At 42.1% G+C, this 21571-nt stretch overlaps 2 pseudogenes across 2 annotated transcripts in view; both read left to right on the top strand.

Moving 5' to 3' along the window:
• The window catches only part of LOC308425156 (NACHT, LRR and PYD domains-containing protein 1 allele 2-like), a 39764-nt pseudogene extending 30714 nt beyond the window's left edge, over positions 1-9050 (top strand). Inside the window, exons 10-14 of the transcript in view lie at positions 2636-2898; positions 3287-3426; positions 4250-4384; positions 8290-8333; positions 8758-9050. The product of the transcript in view is annotated as an NACHT, LRR and PYD domains-containing protein 1 allele 2-like (transcript). The remainder of the gene's footprint in view (positions 1-2635; positions 2899-3286; positions 3427-4249; positions 4385-8289; positions 8334-8757) is intronic.
• Positions 9051-10872: 1822 nt separating this feature from the next.
• On the top strand, positions 10873-11174 carry LOC308425155 (nucleolar protein 16-like; annotated as a pseudogene). The gene has a single exon. The product of its transcript is annotated as a nucleolar protein 16-like (transcript).
• Positions 11175-21571: the final 10397 nt, after the last annotated feature.

The following is a 21571-nucleotide window of genomic DNA, read 5'->3' as shown; positions in this document are numbered from 1 at the left end:
TCAGCTTCTATGAAATAAAAAACAAGTTACTTCCAGCATACAATGGCACAGAATAAACACCAGCATTCCAACATGGAATAATCAGGGGATAACAAGGAATGCTCAGACCACATCATAAAACAAAACATCATAAACACAAAATTCTGGAGTTTTGTGTCCAGCTATGTAGCTCATGATGTCATTCTCTGGATTCCAAACACTTACATACCTCCACCCCTCCAGTTCTAAACAAGAAGCAAACATAGCCCTCCCTCCACCTCTCTACTCTTTGCCTATAACTCTCTTCAGCCTTAAAAATAGTGATTCTGGATTTTGTGCATCCTAGGATTTACATTCCCTCTTAGGTTTCACTTGCAAGGTTCACAGAATGACCTGTCAAGACCTCCTTGCCAGACCTTTATCCCAAACACACAGCCTGGTCTCAGCTGCTATCTGAAGCTGTGCATGCTGACTCACTGAACCTCCCAGTATAGCATCTTTCAAGCATAATAATCTTTGGGATTTGGGGCTGGAGAGATGTCTCAGAGGTTAAGAGTGCTGACTGTTCTTCCAGAGGTCCTGAGTTCAATTCCCAGCAACCACATGGTGGCTCACAACCATCTGTAATGGGATCTGATGCCCTCTTCTGGTGTGTCTGAAGACAGCTACAGTGTACTTCCATATAATAAATAAATAAATAAATAAATAAATAAATAAATAAATAAAATCTTTGGGATGATACTGCCAAGTTCTCCTGACAGCCACACTGATAGCTGTATGATGTGCTGACCATAGGGAAAATCATACTTGAGTGATTTTGGAACAGAGAAAAACATCAGTTAAGGATTTCTACCTTTAAATAAATTTGTTTCTTCATAAGACAAAGCCTATAGAGTGAGATTTTGCCCTCAAGACACCTTTCCTATTGCCGCAGTACAATACAGCTTTCCCTTCTGTGATGATAAGCTCTCTAACAATTACAGATGACTTTGAAGAACCATTCAGAATGATTTTTGTCAAGAAGCTTCTCCTGACAAATTAGTCCTTTATATTTAAATTTGTCTTCACTCACATTCAGGGCATTAACACAATAAATCTAGATTCTTGACCAAACTATAGCATGAATAGATTCTTTCCAGTTAAACATTCCAATAGAAATCTTTCTAATCTCTGTAACCTCATGAACTAGCCTCCACTGCCTCTCTCAGCATTTTTGTCTTTCCTAAATTCACCAGAACACTACCATAGGCTCTGATCTCAGGAGTATAGAGTATTTCCAGTCCTAAGTATCAAATTCTTTAATATTCTATCCACAAAACAGTTCCAAACACCTAAGAACCACTTGATCTGGTTTTTCTATAGTAACAACCCAATTCCTGGTATCAACTTCTTGTCCAGGTTGCATTACTCTTGACTCAATAAATAAATATATAGATAGATAGATAAATAAATAAATAAATAAATAAATAATTTTTTTTAATCTGACCAAAGAAACTCGAAAGAGAATAGACTTATTTTGCCTCACAGTTCAAAGGTAAATTCAATTCATGGAAGTTTGACAACATGGAGGTGGGGCACCTGGTAAACTTGCATCAACAAATTGGAAGCCAAAAATAGTGAATGTTTGTGATCATGTGACCTCCATTTAACACAGTCCTGGATCCTAGTCCATGGAATGATGTTACCCACCCCAGGAAGATCTTCCCAAATCAATTTCCAGAATTGAGATAGTCTATTATCCCCTCAGGCCTAGATCCGAGGTGATACTAGATCTCATTAAGTTCACATTTAAAGTTAATCATTCTGGGGATCCATATAGCTTTGTCTTCAGTGGACAAAGATACCCTGGATCTCATTCATAACAGCAAAACTCTGTCCTCCAACCAAGACTTTAGTGGACACGCAAAATCCCAAAACAATGATGTCAGTGATGGTAGCACCTTGAGGAACCTGGGGTTTGTCTACTTTCTGTCAGCCCCCTCTTTATAGCATCCATGGAGGAGACCATGATGAACCTCAACTCCACTGTGATTATTCATGCAGCAGCTATGCAGGGACAAAGTCAAAGCTGTCTCCAATAAAAGGCAGTCTGCATGAGTCACCCCTGGAAGCAAGTCACACCTACCCTACCTGGCATCCTGAATTTGTAGTGAGAAAATAGTCGATAGTTCTGCAGGTGTTGTCACTGGAAGTTAATCAGTAAATCTTACATTGAAGTCAGCTTTTCTCATATATTTTATCAAAAAGTAAATACAAACTAAATAGAAATCATAATTAAGGCAGGTTATAGAAAAAAAACTTTATAGGAGCTTACACTTCCAGGGGATGTTTCAAAGACCCTAATGGAAAGGAGCCTGGCAGTAGGCAGGCAGGCATGGCACTGGAGTTTATGAAAGGAGCTGGGAGCTTGCATTCTTATGGGAGAGGAAAAAAACAATAATGGTACGATCTTTTCAAACCTCAAAGTTCACCAGCGACACAGCTCCTTTAACAAGGGAATACCTCCTAATCCTTCCTAAGCAGTTCCAACAAATAGAGCAGCCCATTCTCAATCAAACCACTACAATCATTCTAAATCGAGGGGTACTAGCTTCCCAACCCAGCATGGACCAAAGGAAATACTAAATCTGCTTCTCTTCAATCTCTTCTTTCACAGAAGGAAAAGTGGACAGCTCCTTGTTCCATGTTGCCCACTTTCAAGAACATGGCATGGTCCTAGAAGCACCAGCAAGGGTGGACAAGCATTTCGCACTACTAAAAAACCCAAGCTTCTCTCCAATGGGAGTTCTTCTGAGATTGATTCCTGCTATCAGACACTTCATCCCCATCACTTCCATCACACTGATCTACTATCACCTCTATCTCGAAGATGCTACCTTCCACCTTTACCTGGTCCCCAGTGACTGCACTATTCGGAAAATGACATTGAAGGGACAATATGGGTCCATGGTGGGCAAACAGAAAATTTGAATTATAGCTAGTGAGCCCCTGAAACCTGGGATACATTTTCTTGCCCCCCACACATAAAGTTTCACTCAACTGTCTTTGATGCCAGTTTACTGATCTCCAAACAGCTTCTATAGCATCTTTCCACCCACCAAAAGGATAAAAATGCTCTATGCACAACCTGTAGCAACTCCCTTCTCCTGTGTCAGTTACCCTGCTCCCGAAATGAACATGAATGGGGCCAATAATACAAAGAGCAGTGTGTGGAACACAAGGCAGAATAAAGGTCATGGGGTGTCATCACCATATGCCACCTCAATTTATCCAGATCAGATAAATCACTGTCTGCAATGTTCCCTAGGCCGTTGATAAGGAAGAAATAAAGTTTCATTTTTGTGTGCATACACAAGCCACCCCCAGTAGACGCTCTTTATATTGGTTCCTGATATATTGTGTCTGGCTCCAAAGAGGTGGAAATTATCCCAAAGAGAGCATCTAGGTGTTTCTGATACCAGGGTTAGAGAACCTCTGGCACTGGTTACAAGGTATTGTAGAAAACTGAGATTGGGGAGAAAGCAATAAATATTTGGGATGAACAAGAATATATCAAAGTTAGGTAGAAATTAATTTATGAAAACCAACAAGAATGCAGAGTAGACCTCGAGACTTGAGGAATTCAATTCGATATGCCCCAAAGAAGGTTCTGCCTAAACATGGAGAGGAGAGGCCCAGGCTGAGGATGTGTGAGCAGGACTTTCAGGATAAGCTGTCACTCATCTCTGGCTGTTGGGGTTGGAATCTGAAATGTCTCTGACAGGAGTAAATGTTTAATCAGTGTTGGTCTCCAGACAGTGGTGGTATTTTGGGAATTTGTGGAATCACATCTGTGAGGCCTGACTGTCAGAAGCATGTCATTTGTGGCAAGCCTCGAGGCTGGTAGCCATGCCCTGCTCCCATCTCAGACTGCTCATTCCTGATCCTCTGCAATATAACATGGCACAAGCTTTTCTGCTAAGAGTGAAGCCCCAGCTTTGATGCGTTCCCTACCATGAAACTTAACAACATAAACCTTTCCTTAAGGTGCTTCCTATTAGGTTTTGTCATAACGATGAGAAAAGAAACAGCATTCGGGTCCCAGCTGGATCTCCAGCCTTCTGAGTAAAGATACAGGTTCAAAGGCTGTGGGTCACCTCAGTGCAAAAAGATAGTCAGTGTGAAATATATGTGCAAGATCAAGAGATTATGTGGTTGTAGAAAGTCCTCATTCACATGAATAAAGCACTCTCTCTTCCTCCCTCGCCCCACTCCCCCACCCCCGATCTAGAGCTGTGCTACCGAAACCCTGGGGAATCCCAGCTCTTCTCTGAGATCTCCGTTGGACACATGGGTTCAGGGATTAAGCTGCAACTAAGAGACAAGAGGCAAATGAATCTCATATGGGAGGCCTTGCTGAAAACAGGTAAAATTAGTTTAAGACCAGAAACCCTAAGAGTTTAAGAAAGGCAATGATTAAGAAGAGATGGGCTGTCACTATTTCTTGATGCCACAAGATAGATCGATCATGTGGTTTTCTAGACCAGTAAAAGGTGGTAGGAGCACAGATTAAACTTTGACACGGTGTAAGTCGGCTCTTCACAACTGTGACAAATAAGTCAGAAAAAAAGACCTTAAAAAGAGAAAGGTTTTCTTTGATTCGAGGTATTAAAGCCAGGTTTCAGTCCATGGTCATCTGCTTCCATCCCTTTGAGCCTGACATGAAACACAATATCATGGAACTAGGAGCTTCCATGTGAGAGAAAAGGCTGTTCATGTGCTATCACCAAAGAAGAGAGAGGGGAAGGGAGAGAGAAAGGGGGAGTGGAGAGAAGAGGAGGAAGGGGAGAAGGTCCATGCACTATGTTCTTTCCAGGGCATGCCCAGGGACTGCCCTCCTCTAACTGTACACCCTTCCATTCTCAGAACTCACTCCATGATGAGAGCATAGGCATATGACTCCATTCATAGACTCACATCCCTCCAGATGAGTCACCTTTGACTACTGCTGCGGACCCGTCCTTCAACACGTAATCATTTTTCAGGAAGCATGTCTTATGCAAAGCACAACATGCCCTGAGCCACGTTTCCTCAATCCTGTCTTCTCTCTCTGCTCCCACTGCCCTGGAAGTGGCAGATTGAGGTGCACAAAGATCTGGCTCCATAACCACATAACAGCTTCACTTAAAGAGAAGGGATTTTGCCAATGTAAGATACTCGATCTTAAACTATATATAATATATATTAATAGATGTTGTTTTCTGCTGGTTCTAATGGTGAGCAAACAAGAATTATCTGAACCTGTATTGTTGTGAGGAACTCCTGAGCCTCCATTTCCCAACAACTTCTATGGCATTATCCCATATATGTTTATGTTAATAATAACTATATTAATAAATGTGATTATAACAATTTTATACGTACACACAATGCATTCTAGACACTGCACTGTAAAAAGAAAAAGACAAAAGGAAAAAACCATGTCTTCTCTCCCTCCTACTGCCAGCTCTGCTTCTTTTCTATAAATCTAATTGCCATGTTCAAAATATCTTTCTTCACCTCACAGAGCTTAACTGGGACCATCTGTGCGACCAAGCTTTTTGAACTATCCTATACACAGTAATACAGATGGGATGTTTACCTCCCTGTCTCCCATAATTTATTCGCCAGTAGTTTAACTGTAAGTGGCACTGTCCCTGCGAGTTGGTTTTCCGTGAATAGCTGACTGACTCGTGGGCCCAATTAGTGAGGGTACAGACAGGAGTTGCAGATGCTACAAGTTCATGATGGCCATGATTGTGCCATGCTTACAAGACAGCAATCGTTTCACAAGCCTTCTGTATATAGCATGTTGCTATAAGCATTCTAATTCCTCTTCGACAATGTTAGTTGAGCCTTAAGTGATATTATAAGTGTCTTAATTACAGGGATGAGTACTCACCCATCCCTCTCTTTTCAGCATCCTGTATAGTCACGAGCATGTGCAGTCACCTTCATTGGCTGAAAAGTGAAGCTTTTCTGATGACTGCTAATAGCTTTTGTCTGTGGGATAAGCACAGATATTCAGAAGGGCATTGGGACTGTGTTCATTTAGCTAAGCAGCAATAGAAGCTCCTCTCAGGGTCCTAAGACAGCCTCAGACAAGCGGTTCTTTGTTTTACCATCTGTATACTACTTTGGGTAGATTCTATTTTGAGGTGTGGACCTGAAGTGTAATCAGGAAGCTACTGGTTCCCCCATCACAGTTGTGCCAGTACTGCTGCAGTGGGACCCTTGGCCTGGCAAGGTTTTATGATCATAAAGAACATAGCTGGGTTAGACTGTGGGTGATGCCTTTTCTTCCTCCGAAGCCAGCATAGCACTATGAAACCCTAGCAACAGGAAGGAAGCTTCCAACTCAATTTCAGCTTGAATTTTCAAGATCACATTTCCAAGATTTTTGGATTCTCTATACTACCTTATCCAAGATAAGGTCTTACCTACTGATTCTGATGGTGAACAAACAAAAATGACATGAGCCTATATTGTCGTGAGGAACTCTCGAGTCTCTGTTCTCATCTTAGTTCTTGTTTTGAGACTCACTATTTCTACACCCTCCCACTCCTTGATACTAAATATTCTCAAGAGATGAGATGGAACAATAAGTAATTTTTAACCTGGATTTTCCCAATAGCAAAATGTTTCCTAGCCATGTGTATTTCCTCCTTTGAGAATTCTCTGGTTACTCTGGCCCATCTTATAACTGGGCTATTTCCTAGCAATTCAGGATTTTGATTTTCGGGTACATGCCGATTACTGCTTATGTACTGCTAGATATTAACTGGCAAACAGTTTGTTTCCTCCTTGCATGAATTTTTACTCATTTAAGTTTCCTTTACTATACAGACTTTCTTGGTGTCGTGAGATTCAATTTATCTACTACTGTTTTCATTCCTGAGCTGCCAGAGTCTCACTCAGACAATCCAAACTTACACTGCCAGGTGCACATGCACTCCCTACGTTTTCCTCTACCAGTTTTGGGACTGGATCTTATCATCTAGGTCTTTGACCATTTCGTGTTGAGATGTTGATGGTGAGATATAGGCACCTAGTTTAATTATTTCATGTATTACCGTCTGGGTTTTCCAGTAGCTTTGTTGAACAGGCTGTCTTTTCCCACAGTATTTTTTTTTTTTTTTTTTGGCTTCTTCATCAAAGGCCGGATTGCTATGGTTGTGTGGATTTTGTCTGGCCCCCTATTCTAGCTCTTGTGGTTCCATGTGTGTTTCAGAAATTTTCCCTACTGTCTGTTAAGAAAGTCCCTGGAATCTTAACTGGGACTGCTTTGAGTCTGTAGAGTGCTTTTAGTAGGGTGGCTGTTTTTACAATATTGATTCTTCCAAACAGTGAGCGTGTTGAAGGTGTCTCACCATCTTGTAAAGCCTTCCTCGATTTATTCATAAATGTATTGTAAAGTTTTTGATGTAGAGGTCTTTCCTTCCTGTGGTTAGGCTTTCTGTCCAGCATTTTGACTGATTGGTTTACATATTTATTTATTTTATTTACTTATTTATTTATTTACTATTTTAACTCATCCATATTTTCAAGATGACTTAGACAAGTGAATATTCTAAAATGTCCTGAGGGCAGTAACAGTACGGTCCTGGTCCAACACCAAAACCTAAGCTCCCCTCATCAAACAGAGCTTCCAATACTAAAAACTGGGTCATTGGACTGACTTCACTAAACTGTCAGAGCACAGTGAATGTAGGCAACTCTCAAACCCCTGAGGCTTATTCATGAGCTGCATCTTATTAACCTCCTTCACTTGTGAATTAAATACATTTGCAATTCCCATGTGCTCTGTCTTCCTTCACCTTATTTCTGCCATCGAATGCAAGATACAGGTTTGTTGTATGTGAGTGTACAAAAGCAAACAAGGACAAAAAAGTAGGATCTGTGTTTTGTTTTGTTTTGTTGTTTATTTGTCCAAGAATTAAATGTCAAAGCCATCTAACAAATGACTTGGCCAGTTGTTCGCAGTGCATTTAGTTGAGGATAAAATTGAGTCTGAAATAATGTGGAAGAAGTGTCTATTGCTCATTCCAAAATCTACTCTCTAAGATGATACACTAGGGCTAAGATGCTTGTTCCCAGGTCTAGTCTCTCTATAATGATGGGCTAAGATACCCTGGATAACTGAGGGATCTCACATTAACTATTCACCTTCCACATTATATCAGGATGTCTGTAGTTCATTCTCAAAATCCCAGGCTTGGTAGGAGTTTCACAGAATGCACTACGTGTTGCTGTTGGCATCATTACAGATGCTTTATCTCTCCTTTTTTCCAGGGGACCTCAGACCTGCACTACCCAGGATTGCTTCAGCCCTCAAAGTTTAGTAAAAATGTCAGACACTAGAAAAGCCAATAATATCTGGCTGGTACTTCATCTCATCCTTGAGAAAGGGGCAAAGAGAAAGGAGGGATCCCAATCTGAAATTTTCTCCAGAATGTAAGAGAGGTTCATACCAAGAGTGGAGTTCCTCTCAAGCACTTTGCTACCTCCCATGGTGACAATAGTTCCACCCATTCCCAAACTTAATGCCCAACCATAAACACTTCCCCCTAGTCAGATAAAATTTTAAACTAATAACTGGTCCCAAGAAACGTAAAGGAAAATTCCCAAGGGCCTTCCAAAGGAAGAAGGGAGCCAGGGGTACAGAACTAAAGAGCAGTTACAGGAAAAGAGCAAGAAGGGGGCAGCCAGTCCGAGACCCTGAAGGAGCATTTCTTTGCTCAGTGACTTTCTCATCTTTAGGTGCTCCTTCCTTGCTACATTTTGTGGACCAGCATCGGGAGCAGCTGGTGGCTCGAGTGACATCAGTGGACCCTCTATTGGACAAGCTGCATGGTCTGGTTCTGAGTGAAGATTCCTATGAGACAGTGAGGGTTGAAACCACAAACCAAGACAAGATGAGGAATCTCTTCAGCCTCCGCCGATCCTGGAGCTTGGATCGCAAAGACCAATTCTACTTAGCTCTGGAGGAGACGCATCCTCACCTGATCATGGACCTCCTTGAGAAATCGGGTGGGGTTTCTGTTAAATTCTAACATCCTGGTGGCTGAAGTGTGAGCACTCTCCTTAGGGTCCTGGCTCTGCCTGGCCTTCCTTTAGTCCTCAGTGTCTCCATCTGTAACCAATGGCCATCTGAGCTGCCTCTCTTGTGGCAGGGCTTCCATGACATTTCTTGGCGATTCATATGATTCCTTTTATATATATATATATATATATATATATGATTTATATATATATATATGATTTTTATATATATATATATATATATATATATATATATATATATATATATATATATATATGATTCCTTTTGGCCTTCCCCAACCATATGTTTATGTGGAGTGAGCATCTCAGAAAACATCCAATGGAGGCAGCAAGTCTATTCAGGCCTTGCCCCCCCCCCCCAAGCTCTTATGATCAGAGTAGCCAGCCTAGAGACAACCTGACCCACCATAAATGCTAGCAGGACTGGGGATCATGGGAATTGAAACAAAGAGAACTTTTCCCTGTAAAGGGGTATCTTATTAATAAGCATGGAAGGGGGCTTTTTAAACTCATGTTGTGTGCTCAGAAACAGAGGTGTAAAGAAGTCACGTGATGTAGCATGGGACTCATTGCCAGAAACACCTCAGATTCCATGCACATTGTGAATTAATCTTGGCCAGTTGCATAGGCACATGCCTTCTGTTCTTGTGATGAATTTGCAAGCCTCACCTTTGGTTACATCATCCCATATGGAGGTGTGAGTCACAACTCAAGAACCTAATGTGCGAGGGTGGAACAGATGACTGAACAGCAGGCTCAGTGGTTAGGAGTTTCCCTTGGAGATGGTCAGAGTCCTCCTCCCAGCACCCACTTCAGGCAGCTCACAACTGTGGATAACACCAGCCTCATGGGATCCAACAGCCTCCTTCTCTCTTCTTGGTCACCCATACACACACACACACACACACACACACACACACACACACGTGTTTTTTTAATTTTATAAAAGAATGAATAACAAGATGGGATTCTTCTCCATTGCTCACCCATCTACCAGAGGAATTACCTCACCCATAGTGGGACTTGAGGCTGGTAAGCGTGTGTGCTTGTCCCCAGCAAAGCTCTGCCAGTCTCTTTCCCCCAGCCACCAACTTCCCTTCTGGGTCAAGCATCTCTCCCTGCCAGGCCCATGGACAGAGCAGTTAGCCAGCTTCTCGGGGTCCCCCACATTTTCCTCTTGACTCTGCAGGTGTGCTCACTCTGCTTTGGGGGTCTCTGTGTCCTACTTTTCTTTTTTGAAATACAGTATTTTCCTCATGCTAACTCCTGCCCTTTACTGGGTCACAGGCAGGTAGTTTTGGTCCAGACTTTTCCAAAATCATCATCTAGGATTTTTAGTGGACAAGAGATAGTTCCAGTTTGAACTCCCTTTTGCTATATTAACTTCATTGGGAGTTTAGAAATAACTTAAGACTAAACAAGATAATTACAGATAGAGTCAAGGTTCTTAAATGTGTGTGACTGATAGGACACACTGAGCTGTCAATCAAGGTTCTTAAATGTGTGTGACTGACAGGACACACTGAACTGTCAATCAAGGTTCTTAAATGTGTGTGACTGACAGAACACACTGAACTGTCCATCAAGGTTCTTAGATGTGTGTGACTGACAGGACACACTGAACTGTCAATCAAGGTTCTTAGATGTGTGTGGCTGACAGGACACACTGAACTGTCAATCAAGGTTCTTAGATGTGTGTGACTGACAGGACACACTGAGCTGTCAGTCAAGGTTCTTAAATATGTATGACAGATATGACATACTGAGCTTATTTGTCAATAAGTAAAAAATGCAGATTCAAGAAGGGGCAACATGGAAGGAGATGTAGAAGTTTCTCTCGGTGCATCTCTCTATATGGATAAAGACCTGGAGGCAGAAGCCAGCCTCCCGGAGAAGAAGGGAAATACCTTGTCCTTGGATCTAATTGACTATGTTCATTACAAGGTGGAGAATCAAGGGGATGACTCTAAGACCATGGCCCAAGATGAAAAGGCTTACTATCAAGACACCCCAAAACAGATCAGAATCAGATCAATGTCTATAAGTGCTTTTACCCAATGGAATGTCAAGTCTTCCTCGATTCTCTGCAGAATAAGAAGATGGAGGTGGACTGAGTGGTGCACATCCCCACACTCAGGTCTACTGGACCAAAGAACCAAACCCAGGCTGTAAGGCAAGCAATGTACAGTTTCAGATGATGCTGGCAAGTCCTATGGAACCAGGTTTTACATGCACACTATCTCTGTCTTTTACCCCACCCCCTCCTTCCTTCTGGAGAAGGAACTCTATTTTTTCCTTCTTTTTAGGACAAAAACACTCTTTTTAAGAGAGCACCTTTCTAACAGCCTTATCTGTCCTAGAACTTTCTCTGTAGACCAGGTCACCTGTGAACTCATAGAGATCCACCAACTTCTGCCTCCCAAGTGCTGGGATTAAAGACGTGCACCACCACCAATTTGAGGAGAAGGGAACTATTTTTGAGGCCATGGTTTATGTTTAATTGGGAGCTTACAAAAAGCCAGGGCTTGCTGTTCTGTGTTTGGGGAGATGCTCTATTTCATTGTGTTCTGTACATGATAAAAAAAGTATTTTACCTGTAAAAAATGCTAAAATAAAACTAAATATAAATTTTGTGGTCTGAGATTTCTAAAGTCTATAAAAAGGGGATATATTCATGTCTACTAAATGTGATTTCATGAAATATTTGGTTTATAAAACATGGTCACCTCACTTTCTCTGTTCCCTGCAATGCAAGGTCACCGAGTACTCTGTCTAACCCATGCCTCCATACTGATGGTTAGGAGGGGCTGACACATAAGCCCTGGCAGAACAGACTGTCTGTGGCCAACAGCAGATCTACACTGAAATTGTGCGCATAATCAAGGTTCTCAACCTGACTCCTCCAGAGGACAAGCTTCCTGGACAGCAGTCAGGACTGGTTGCTTCAGTCAGATAATGGCACGTTTACATGGAAAACAGTATTAGCGAATAGAATATTTCAGTATTAATTTTTCTAACGAGAAGTGTTATTATTCCTTCTCTGGGCCGGATATCTCAAGATGCAATCTGCAGCCTGCACAGCTGGTGTCCCTTTAATACAAACACACCTTGTGGTACCAGCAAGAAACACTTGAAACTGTAGGAAGTGTCAGGTTCTTTAAAGAGTCCAATGGAACAATAAGTACTTAGAAATAGAGACTTAAGAGTACACATTCATCTAGCATATGCCAGTGATTTGGGAGAAATGTACTTTATACAATTAAAAAGGTTTATTGACATGTTTACATTTTGTGTTAATAATTAAACCCAGTTACAACATGTTTTGGATTTTTTATTTTGAGTCTTCTATTTTTCTATTCTTGAGCCTTTTTTTTTTTTTTTTTTTTCATGATAGAACCACATTTTAACTGGACTTTCTGGCAGAGGCTTATCAGCCCATTACTTAAGAGGCCAAAGCAGGTAAATCACTGGAGTTCAAAACAGTTTAAGAATAATCTGAGCAACAGAAAGAAAAAGAAACACCTTTAAATTTTTTTAAAGTAATAAAGTGGCTTTCTTAGATAGGATTTTATTGTTGTGGAGAAACACCATGACCATGGCAACTGTTATAAAGAACATTTCATTGGGGCTGGCTTACAGTTTCAGAGGCTCAGTCCATTATCATCATGGCAGGTATCATAGCAGTGTGCAGGCAGACATGGTGCTGAGAGGTAGCTGAGAGTTCTACATCTTGATCCACAGGCAGTAAAAGGAGACTCTGTGTCACACTGGCCAGACTTGAGCTTATAAGGCCTCAAAGCCTGCTCCCACAATGACATACTTTCTCCACTAAGTCCATAACGACTCCAACAAGGCCACACCTCCTAATAGTGTCACTCCCTATAGACCAAGCATTCAAACTCATGAATCTATGAGGGCCATTTTCATTCAAACAACCATAATGACTATTAGAGAACAGGAAGGCGATAAGGAGGAAAGAAGGGAAATGGGTTAAAAAGAATAAATGCAATCAAAATATGATATAAAATAGATGATAAAGATAGAGATAGATAGATAGATAGATAGATAGATAGATAGATAGATAGATAGATATGATAAATATATATATATATACACATATATATATTCATGCATGAAGATGGCTAAATGAAAGGGACTCTTGTTTTTATAAAGATTATTATGGTTCTTAGTAAGGGTTTCTTTTGCTGTGATGAAACACCAAGACCAAAAGTAACATGGAGAGGAAAGGATTTACTTCAGCTTAAATGTCCATGTCACAGTTCATCGTGAAGGGAAATCAATATAGAAACTTAAATCAGGAACCTGGAGGCAGGAACTTAAGCAAAGGCTATGCAGAAACATGGTTTACTAGATTGTTCTTCATGACTTGCTCATCCTGCTTTCTTGTACAGCACAGTACCAACACCCCAGGAGTAACACTGCCCACAGTAAGCTAGGTTCACCTACATCAATCATTAATTAATCAATCAAAAAATGTCCTGCAGACTTACCTACAAACTATATGATGGAGACCTTTTCTCAATTGAGATTCTTTCTTCCAGATGATTCTAGTTTATGACAAAGTAATATTAACAAGGTATGTTTCTTGGAAGCAGCAGAAAGAAGTATCCTGTTTTCTAATCCAGTCTATTAGTCTGTGTCTTTTTATTGAGGAATTAATACAAATGATACTGAATGTCATTCCTATGTAATATTGTGGTGATTCCCTGAAATCTTCACAAAAGTCAGGGGAAAATGATCCACAAAGATGTTATGTCTAGATCTCAAGGTCTCCATAGACCACTAGAGACATCAGGAGTCTAATTTTTATGTAAAGAGTCTTTATTTAAGTTGGAGTTTGGACCTTCTAGCCTGTCCAACACAGTGAAAGGTGTGGAATATCCTGAGCTGGTACAAGTCTTACCTTTTTATTGTGGTTCTAAGGTGAGGGACTTTTCAATTTGGCAGTTATATGATTGTTTGACATTTGTTAGGTGCAATTATATTGGCTAGTGATGATTTTAGCTTGGTGTGAACAATGATTGCTAGCTTAATGAATCTACATTAAGACATTAGGTACTTTTCCCTTAATTACTGACTGGTTGTTGCTAGGAGTGGAGTGGCTATTTTACTCGGAAGAATTGTGATTGTTGTCAGGGTGACAGGGTTTTTGGAAAACTTGGAGTTTTTCTATTAGCTGAGTTTATTTAGAGGGCATGTTAATTATGAAATGGAGTCTAAAACAAAACAGACTCTGTAATGGGCTCTCCATCTAAGTTGGGCCCTTTATTCCCCCCATTGCAAGTACTCATGAGGGACCTCAGTATTTATGGTCCTAAGTTTTAATGGTTGATATTGAGACTTAAGGACCAAGAATTGTACAGTATTGAATTGGTCTTTGACAAAGTTAACCAGTTTATTAAGAATGTAGGGCCCAAAAGTAAGTAACAGGAGTCACTGTGCTTGCCTGGTTTTATCTTAGTGAATCTAGTTTTATCCTTAATGAGCACTTGGTCTGGTTCCTCTTTATGGGGAGCCTCTTTCTTTGTGTTGATGGTCTACATTGGTGAGTTTGTAGGTGAGGCATTTGGAGGCAATTTGTTCCACTAAAAATTTTCGGTAAATGATCTTCAAGTGCATACTTTGAGTAAGATTCTTCATTTCCCTCCTACCCAGGTGAGTAGTCTGGTGGATATGTTGGAGCAATTTCTTAGTGAGATATTTAGGCAAGATCAACTTACCATCTCTAGTGAGCCACCAATCTTTAAGCTTGTGAGACACAGGCAGTTTGTTTTTGATGTAAGCAATGTCCTCCTTAGAATATTTCGGTTTTTCCAGTATAGTGCATGGCCCAGGATTTGGCAATCTAAGGGCCAGGGTTGGCATAGGGTTAAGAGTGGCTGCACCTGCCTTTTGATTGCCTCTAGCCTCCTCATTAGCTGCCTTTTGGTGGCCAGGGAAATGAATAATTGACAACTTTTGGGTAACCAGATGGCTTGTAATAAGTCTAGAATTTCTTGTTTATTTTTGATAGTCTTTCCCTCTGCCATGAGTAGTCAAGTGCCCTCTCTTGATAAATGGCCCTCATGAACACGCACAGTGGCAAAGGCCTATCTGCTGTCAGTGTAAATATTAACCTTCTTTTCTTTGTCCAAGCTGAAGGCCTTTGTCAGGGCAATCAACAATATTCCTTGAGCTGAAGTGTCGGCAGGTAGGGCTTAGGCCCAGACAGTACCAAAATCAGTCATCATTATTACCTTCCTATTTTTCAATCGAGCATGCAGCCATGTGGAGATTTCTTCTCCAGTTCTTCAGTGTAGTCTATATTTACCTTCTAAAGATAAAGTGAGGACCTGTATTGGCCATCCATTTCTATCCATGATGGAAATTCTCTCAGGGTGAAAGTAATTTGAGCCCCAATTTTGGTTATCAAGTCTCTTCCTAATAAGAGGTAGGGACATTTAGGCTCAATTTTAAAAGGGTGAGATAGCCAGCCTGCTCCAAGGTCTACCAGTTTTTGGGCAATCTATATGTCATGCCTGTAGCCCCTTGTACCCATGACTTTTTGTTTGACAATTTTCCATGTGCCTCTATGAGGACTAAATGTTGAGTTCTGGTATCTATTAGAAACTTAATGGGTTTCCCTTCCACTCTGATGGCTACCCTAGGTTAAAAGAGAGGGTCTGAACCCCATCTCCCCTACTCACTTATTCTATTTTCAGCATTTCTGATGGACCCCCTTCTGTATTTCTGGAGGGTTCTTAGGGCAATCTTTGACCTAATATCCTATCTTTTATAATATGTACATTGGTTTGGGGGCAGGGGTGTTTGGTTGTTTTGTTTTGTTTTGTTTTTGGAGCCAGAGCTTATCTCTTCTTGATGGTCTCTTACCTTCGTTGCCCACTAGATGTCATAGTTGTTTTTCCACATTCAGCTGCAGTGGCCAGAAGATTTTAGCCAAATCCCATGTTTGTTTGGCATTGGATCAGGCCTGTTTTGTTGTTGTTATTTACTTCCAATATTTTTTGTAGAAACTTTTCTTGTAGCTTATCTACTCTTTGTAACTTACTCTTTATGTCTGGCGATGTTTGATTGGTGGAGGCCATCATCATCATCGTCGACTTGTTCTCTGGTGACTCCAGGTCTATCAGGGTATAAGCCCAGAAAGTTGTCAAAATTTTCTCTAGAAAGGTTGCACAGAACTCTCTATCTTCCTATCTAACATCTCCTATCTTAGCCAAATTAGTGGGATGGCAAGCAGCCACCCAAATACCACCGTTAAAGTATGGCCATAGACCCAGAGCCTCACCTTACCTTTAGCCATGTTCTAATCCCAGCTGGGTCTAGCTAAAGGAAAAGAGATGTCAATAATCAACTGCCTTTAAGGAACACCTAGACTGTAATGGTAACACACACAAAATGAGCACACAGCATGCTATGCTGAAGACCATAGATGAGGAACGACACAGAGAAATGATGGAGATGTTGGAGAAGAAGAGAAAATGTGAATCCTGGTCTGTCCTGAGGATGGCACATTGAAGCTATTCTTGTTGGTATTCTATTGCTGTGAAGACATGCCGTGGGCTCTGTCCTCCTGAAGTTATGTGAGAAGACACAGGTATAGATCACCCATCAGCCCATGGCTCTGTATTGAAAAGCTCTGGTGAGAGCTGTGTTGTCGATTGCATTGAGAAAGTGTAATGCTGGGAGAGGGGAGACTGTACTGCAGGACCCATGAAAGCTTCTCTGAGGCCAACCTGGAGACAGCAGTCCTAACAAACGCAGAGTTGGTGAAGACCCTGAAATAAAGGGAGCCAAAGACCTGGGCAGACATAGAGCCTTCCAAAGAGCCTTGAGTCGACCTTGTGAAGCTGCAATGGAATAATCTCCATGTTCTTGATTGGCACGCAAACCAGGAAAGCCTCCCTAGTGTATGCCCTTCTCTGCTTCCATGCTTCCAGCTTCTTCTCCCTTCTAGGTCCCCAGCAAGAGACTAGAGGAACACTTCCCTGCAGCTCCTGGACAGAGCCTTCCTGCTATGCACTCAGAGAACCACAGAACCCCTATGTCCAGAGCCCTCCCAGTCTTTCATTTGGCAGAAAAGAGTTCAGGAAAACTACGGCCCATGATTTTCCCCACCAGGACCACCACTTCAACTCTCAAACCTAAAGGAATAGACCAAGTAGGATGTGACAACGAAGAGTATGATTTTGACCTATCCAATTGTGGAAACTGGCCCAGCCCGTGACTGTCCCCTACACACTGACAAGCTTGTCCAGTGCTGGCTTCTGCCATAGGTCTGCTTTCAGGACACATCTCAGCTACTTTTCAAATCTTAGCTGCCTCCTTCCCTCTTAGAGATAGGAACAAGCTTCAGCCTCAAGGGCTCCTCTCCCTTCACAGGGAACTCAGCCCATAGAGTAGGAATGGTGACATTGCACAGCCTCTCTCAAGTGTAGGACTCTTTCCCCTTTATCCTTGTCCTTGCTTCATGGCAGCCTTAGAGGAAGTGATAGTGCCCCTTGTCATGGACATGGAGGCCCAGGGAAGGTGGCCACTCCCTAAACCAATTCTGGGACTTGAACCCTGTGGGAATAGAATCCAGGGCCTGGGCTGGGGCTCAATAGAGAGCATGTGTGTGAGAAAACAGCTTCCATCTCCAGCACTGAAACGCTGGGGAGGCGTGTAACCAAGATTCTGTTGTATAAAATCCTAGAACACGGACCTTCTGTTTTCTCTTTAAACAACTGTCCAGAGTCACTTCTGTGACAAAAATATGACACTCTTCCCCATCCCCATCACTGATATGTTGATGGCTGCAAGGATGCTCTCTGCCAGTAAGAACCACCACATTGGGATTGGAGTGATGGTTCAGAGGCTAAGAGCATTGACTGCTCTTCCGAGGTGCTTAGTTCAATTCCCAGACATTACATGGTAGCTCACAACTATCTGTAATGAGATCTGGTGCTCTCTTCTGACATGCAGGTGTACATACAAATAGAGCACTCATATACATAAAATAAATAAATCTAAAAAATAAATCTAAAAAAGAAAGAACATCTCATCCACGGTCATATCTCCTTCCTAGGATGGTTAATACCCAGTGTCTGGTCCATGTATGGGTATAAAAAAACAACTCTAGACAGTTCCAAAGGTCTCATCCCAGTTCAGATCTGCCTATAATCTGGCTAAGACTTCACTGACACATCACAGCTACATCTGCCTCTCTCTATGGCTACTGCCCTCCCTCCTCTGTCCTGGTGTTGGCCAAAAGACACATCTCAATAAGCTCCCTTGCTAGCTTCATCTCAGAACCTAATTATGGGGAACCTAACTGTGACTGAGTCCTTGTTTCTCAGCGTATTCCAAGAGAATGTGGCTTCCCTTGTGCTGCACCAGGGTCCTCTGAGTGACCAGGAGATAAGGAAGTTGAAGGTGCTGGAAAAAAAAAAAAAGAATCCCAAATGCTCATTCAGAGAATATGGTAAGGAGTAGCCCAAATGGAGATCAGGGATGGAGGGATAGTTCTGGGATGGCAGGAGAGACAAATCAAGACAGGAAGAAACTAAGAAACCATAGTACTCATCATGAGATAGGTTGCTTTGGTTTTATTTGTTTTGGTTTTTATTAGTGAAAATAGAATCATTTAGCATGTCAGCTTCAATTTCTTTGTTTCTTTGGGAAACAGAAGATTTTTTTTTTTTAAGTAAATAGGTTGTGAGTCCCCTGGGCACAGCATAGTAATAAGGCATAGCCACCAGTTCCACTGTGAAGCCAAAACACTGGAATAATGAAGAGGTTGCCACAGAAAGCAGAGAAAGACACAGAGGGATGTTTGGGGAAAGCCAGTACACTCCCTTACCCATCTCTCCCCACACATATACACAAAGAACCTCTGTTTGAAGAGAGAACTTTTGAACAGGAAAGCCAGCTTCTGCAACTAGGGGATGCATTTGTCCCTGTGCCCTCCCAGTTTGATACATTTCAGGTTATGAGCATGAAACCTATCTGTACCCCAACTTCATGTCTGTTATGCCTTGCCAGACATGAAAGCCAAAGCTATCAGCCTAGGAAACTTATCCATTTGCTGAACAAGTATTCAACAGACATTTGGGAGGGGCTGTCAGGGTGGGTCATTGTCTTAGTTGGTCTTATGCTACTTTACCTATGATTGCCCTCGTTGAAAAGAATGAAATCATCTGCTAGAGTTCTAAGGCTTGGAGCCGTTAAACTGTGGGCTCTGCATCTAGAGAAGTCCTTCTTGCTTTTGACATCCAAAAGCAAAAAGTCAAAACAGAGAAGGACCAGAGAGCACATTGAGAACAAAAGGTTAAGCTAGCTTCTATGGCAATCCCAGGAATCTGCTCCTGTGACAATGACACCAACCATTGACAAAGGCAGAACCCTTAAGCCCTGAATACCTCTTACCCTTCTCCTCCCAGCACAGATGCATTGTAGATTAACTTTATAGTGAACCTTGATAGAGACATTCAAACCACATTTTTAAAAAGGAAATCAAGATGATCTCAGATGTAACATGGGTGCCTAAGTAGGTCTGAGGTGAGGGAGATCATAGAGACACAACCTAGAGAAGACCTGTGGTTCGATGTTAAGGTGATATATGATTGGACAGTGAAGAGGTAGGCGGGTAAAAGGTTAGGAAAATGGAAGAGAAAAAAAGAGGAATTCCGGAAGGAACTGAGATGGAGGTAGATACGTATGTTTCTCTCGGCGCATCTCTAGCTTGATGAGGTTATTATTTTAAGGGTTTTTATAGGTCTTTTTATCTCATGTAGAAGGGCAGTTTATATCTTTGTCCATTGATTGTAAGCTTATTGTGTAGAGGGTTCATGGATTGAGAATTTAATACATAAACATGATTGATAAGTTACTGGGCTGTGGAGTCATGTTTGTACCAGGCAGTGGAGAAAAGGGACATGTTGGGGTGGTCGTATCCATCCGGGACAGAAGCAGCAAAGGGGCAGTAGAGTGAACTACATAAGGCCCAGATGGCCCTCAGGAGCCAGCAAAGCTCGGGATAAAAGGTTAAGCCATCCTATTTTAATATTTACCGAAACAAGAACCATGGGCCTTCGTTCAAATTCAGATGAGTTAGATAGTAAGTGAGGATACCTTATCAACAGACCTAGTTTTCCCTTGACATCTGAGGGAAAGAACATCTCTGTGTATAGGAAACCATGTGTGACAGTCTCTAGTTTAGGTCTGCATAGAGGAGAAATGAGTGATAACCCATCCTCACTCAAGGAGCACAGACTGCAGTCAGGTATTCGAAGGGGGGTCGACTTGAAGCATCATAATGGGACCATCATTTCTGTCCTCTGTCTCTGAAATGGGACAATGCAGGTTCCCTACTGAAAAGAGTAATGCTCTTGGAAAATCTTCATGCTTAGAATCTAGGGGATGGGTACTCTACTTTCTTCTTTCACAGGATTGGGGTTCAGTGTTATCCTAAGCATGCTTCAGACTCTGTATCAGGAACCCATTTCTCATTGTCAGGTGCTAAGACCTGGAAATCACCTTCCAACCCCTGCCCATCCATCTTTTGAGCTAGGTTCTTCTCTCAACTGGAGAGATGCTGGAAAGAAGAACCATTCTGGACCAGGAGGGAAGAAAAAGGCAGGGGCTTAGTCAGAAGTAGATGCCAGGGTTGGGGTGGCGGGAAACACTCAGAAGGCAAGCAGTGAAAATAAGAAAAAGGAGGGAGGTGAGGGAGGGAAGAAGGAAGGAATAGGGGAGCAATCAAAAGAAACAAACCCCTGAAGTAGGGAGAGATGGCAGACACACTCCCTGTTCTAGCCAGGCCTCAGAAAAAACCTAGCCTCCAGTGTAGCAGGAGAGGGCTGGGGAGACACACTCAGACAATATAGAGCAACTACTGTCCTGCCTACGCCAGAGGAAGAAACTCTTCCATTCACCTTACTCTTCTTCACCAGGATACAAGCTCATGGAGTCTCTGGGGACTAGAGATGGCTTCTGGGGCTGCACAGAACCTGGGGCTACTAAGGTGGTTGACAAAGAAGCCTGTACCTGTGAGTGAGCTAGCCTTCTCCATTCTGCTCCCCACAAAAAATTCCAAAGACAGCAGCATCCACCCCAGTCTCCTGTATGTCTCCCCTCCTTACCAATGGGGAAGGGGGTCGAGGACAGGGGCAGAACTGAGATACTGGGTGTGTGCCTATTATTTATAATGGAAAAGTAAGCTTAGTGGTGAATGTTTTCAAACATAGACAAAAGAGTACAAATGCTTCCTCATCCTATTCCCTAGCTTGGCCAGATTCATTTCAGCCACCCTCATTCATTCTTTATCACTATTGAGAAGAGCCTAATCATGCTAGAAGACTCTGTCCTATTAGCTGACCATATTGTCCAAGTGCCTGGGACTCACAGTGGCTTTCCCATGGTGCCTTAGTCCGTTCTCTGTTGTTATAATAGAATCCCCGAGGCTGGGTACATTAGTTTGGTATTTAGCTCTGGAGGCTAGCGAGGTAGC

This window comes from Micromys minutus (genome assembly GCF_963924665.1).
Source record: "Micromys minutus genome assembly, chromosome: 10".
Classification (NCBI taxonomy): Eukaryota; Metazoa; Chordata; class Mammalia; order Rodentia; family Muridae; genus Micromys; species Micromys minutus.
The sequence above is the reverse complement of the archived record's forward strand: the minus strand, read 5'-3'. Positions and strand labels throughout refer to the sequence as shown.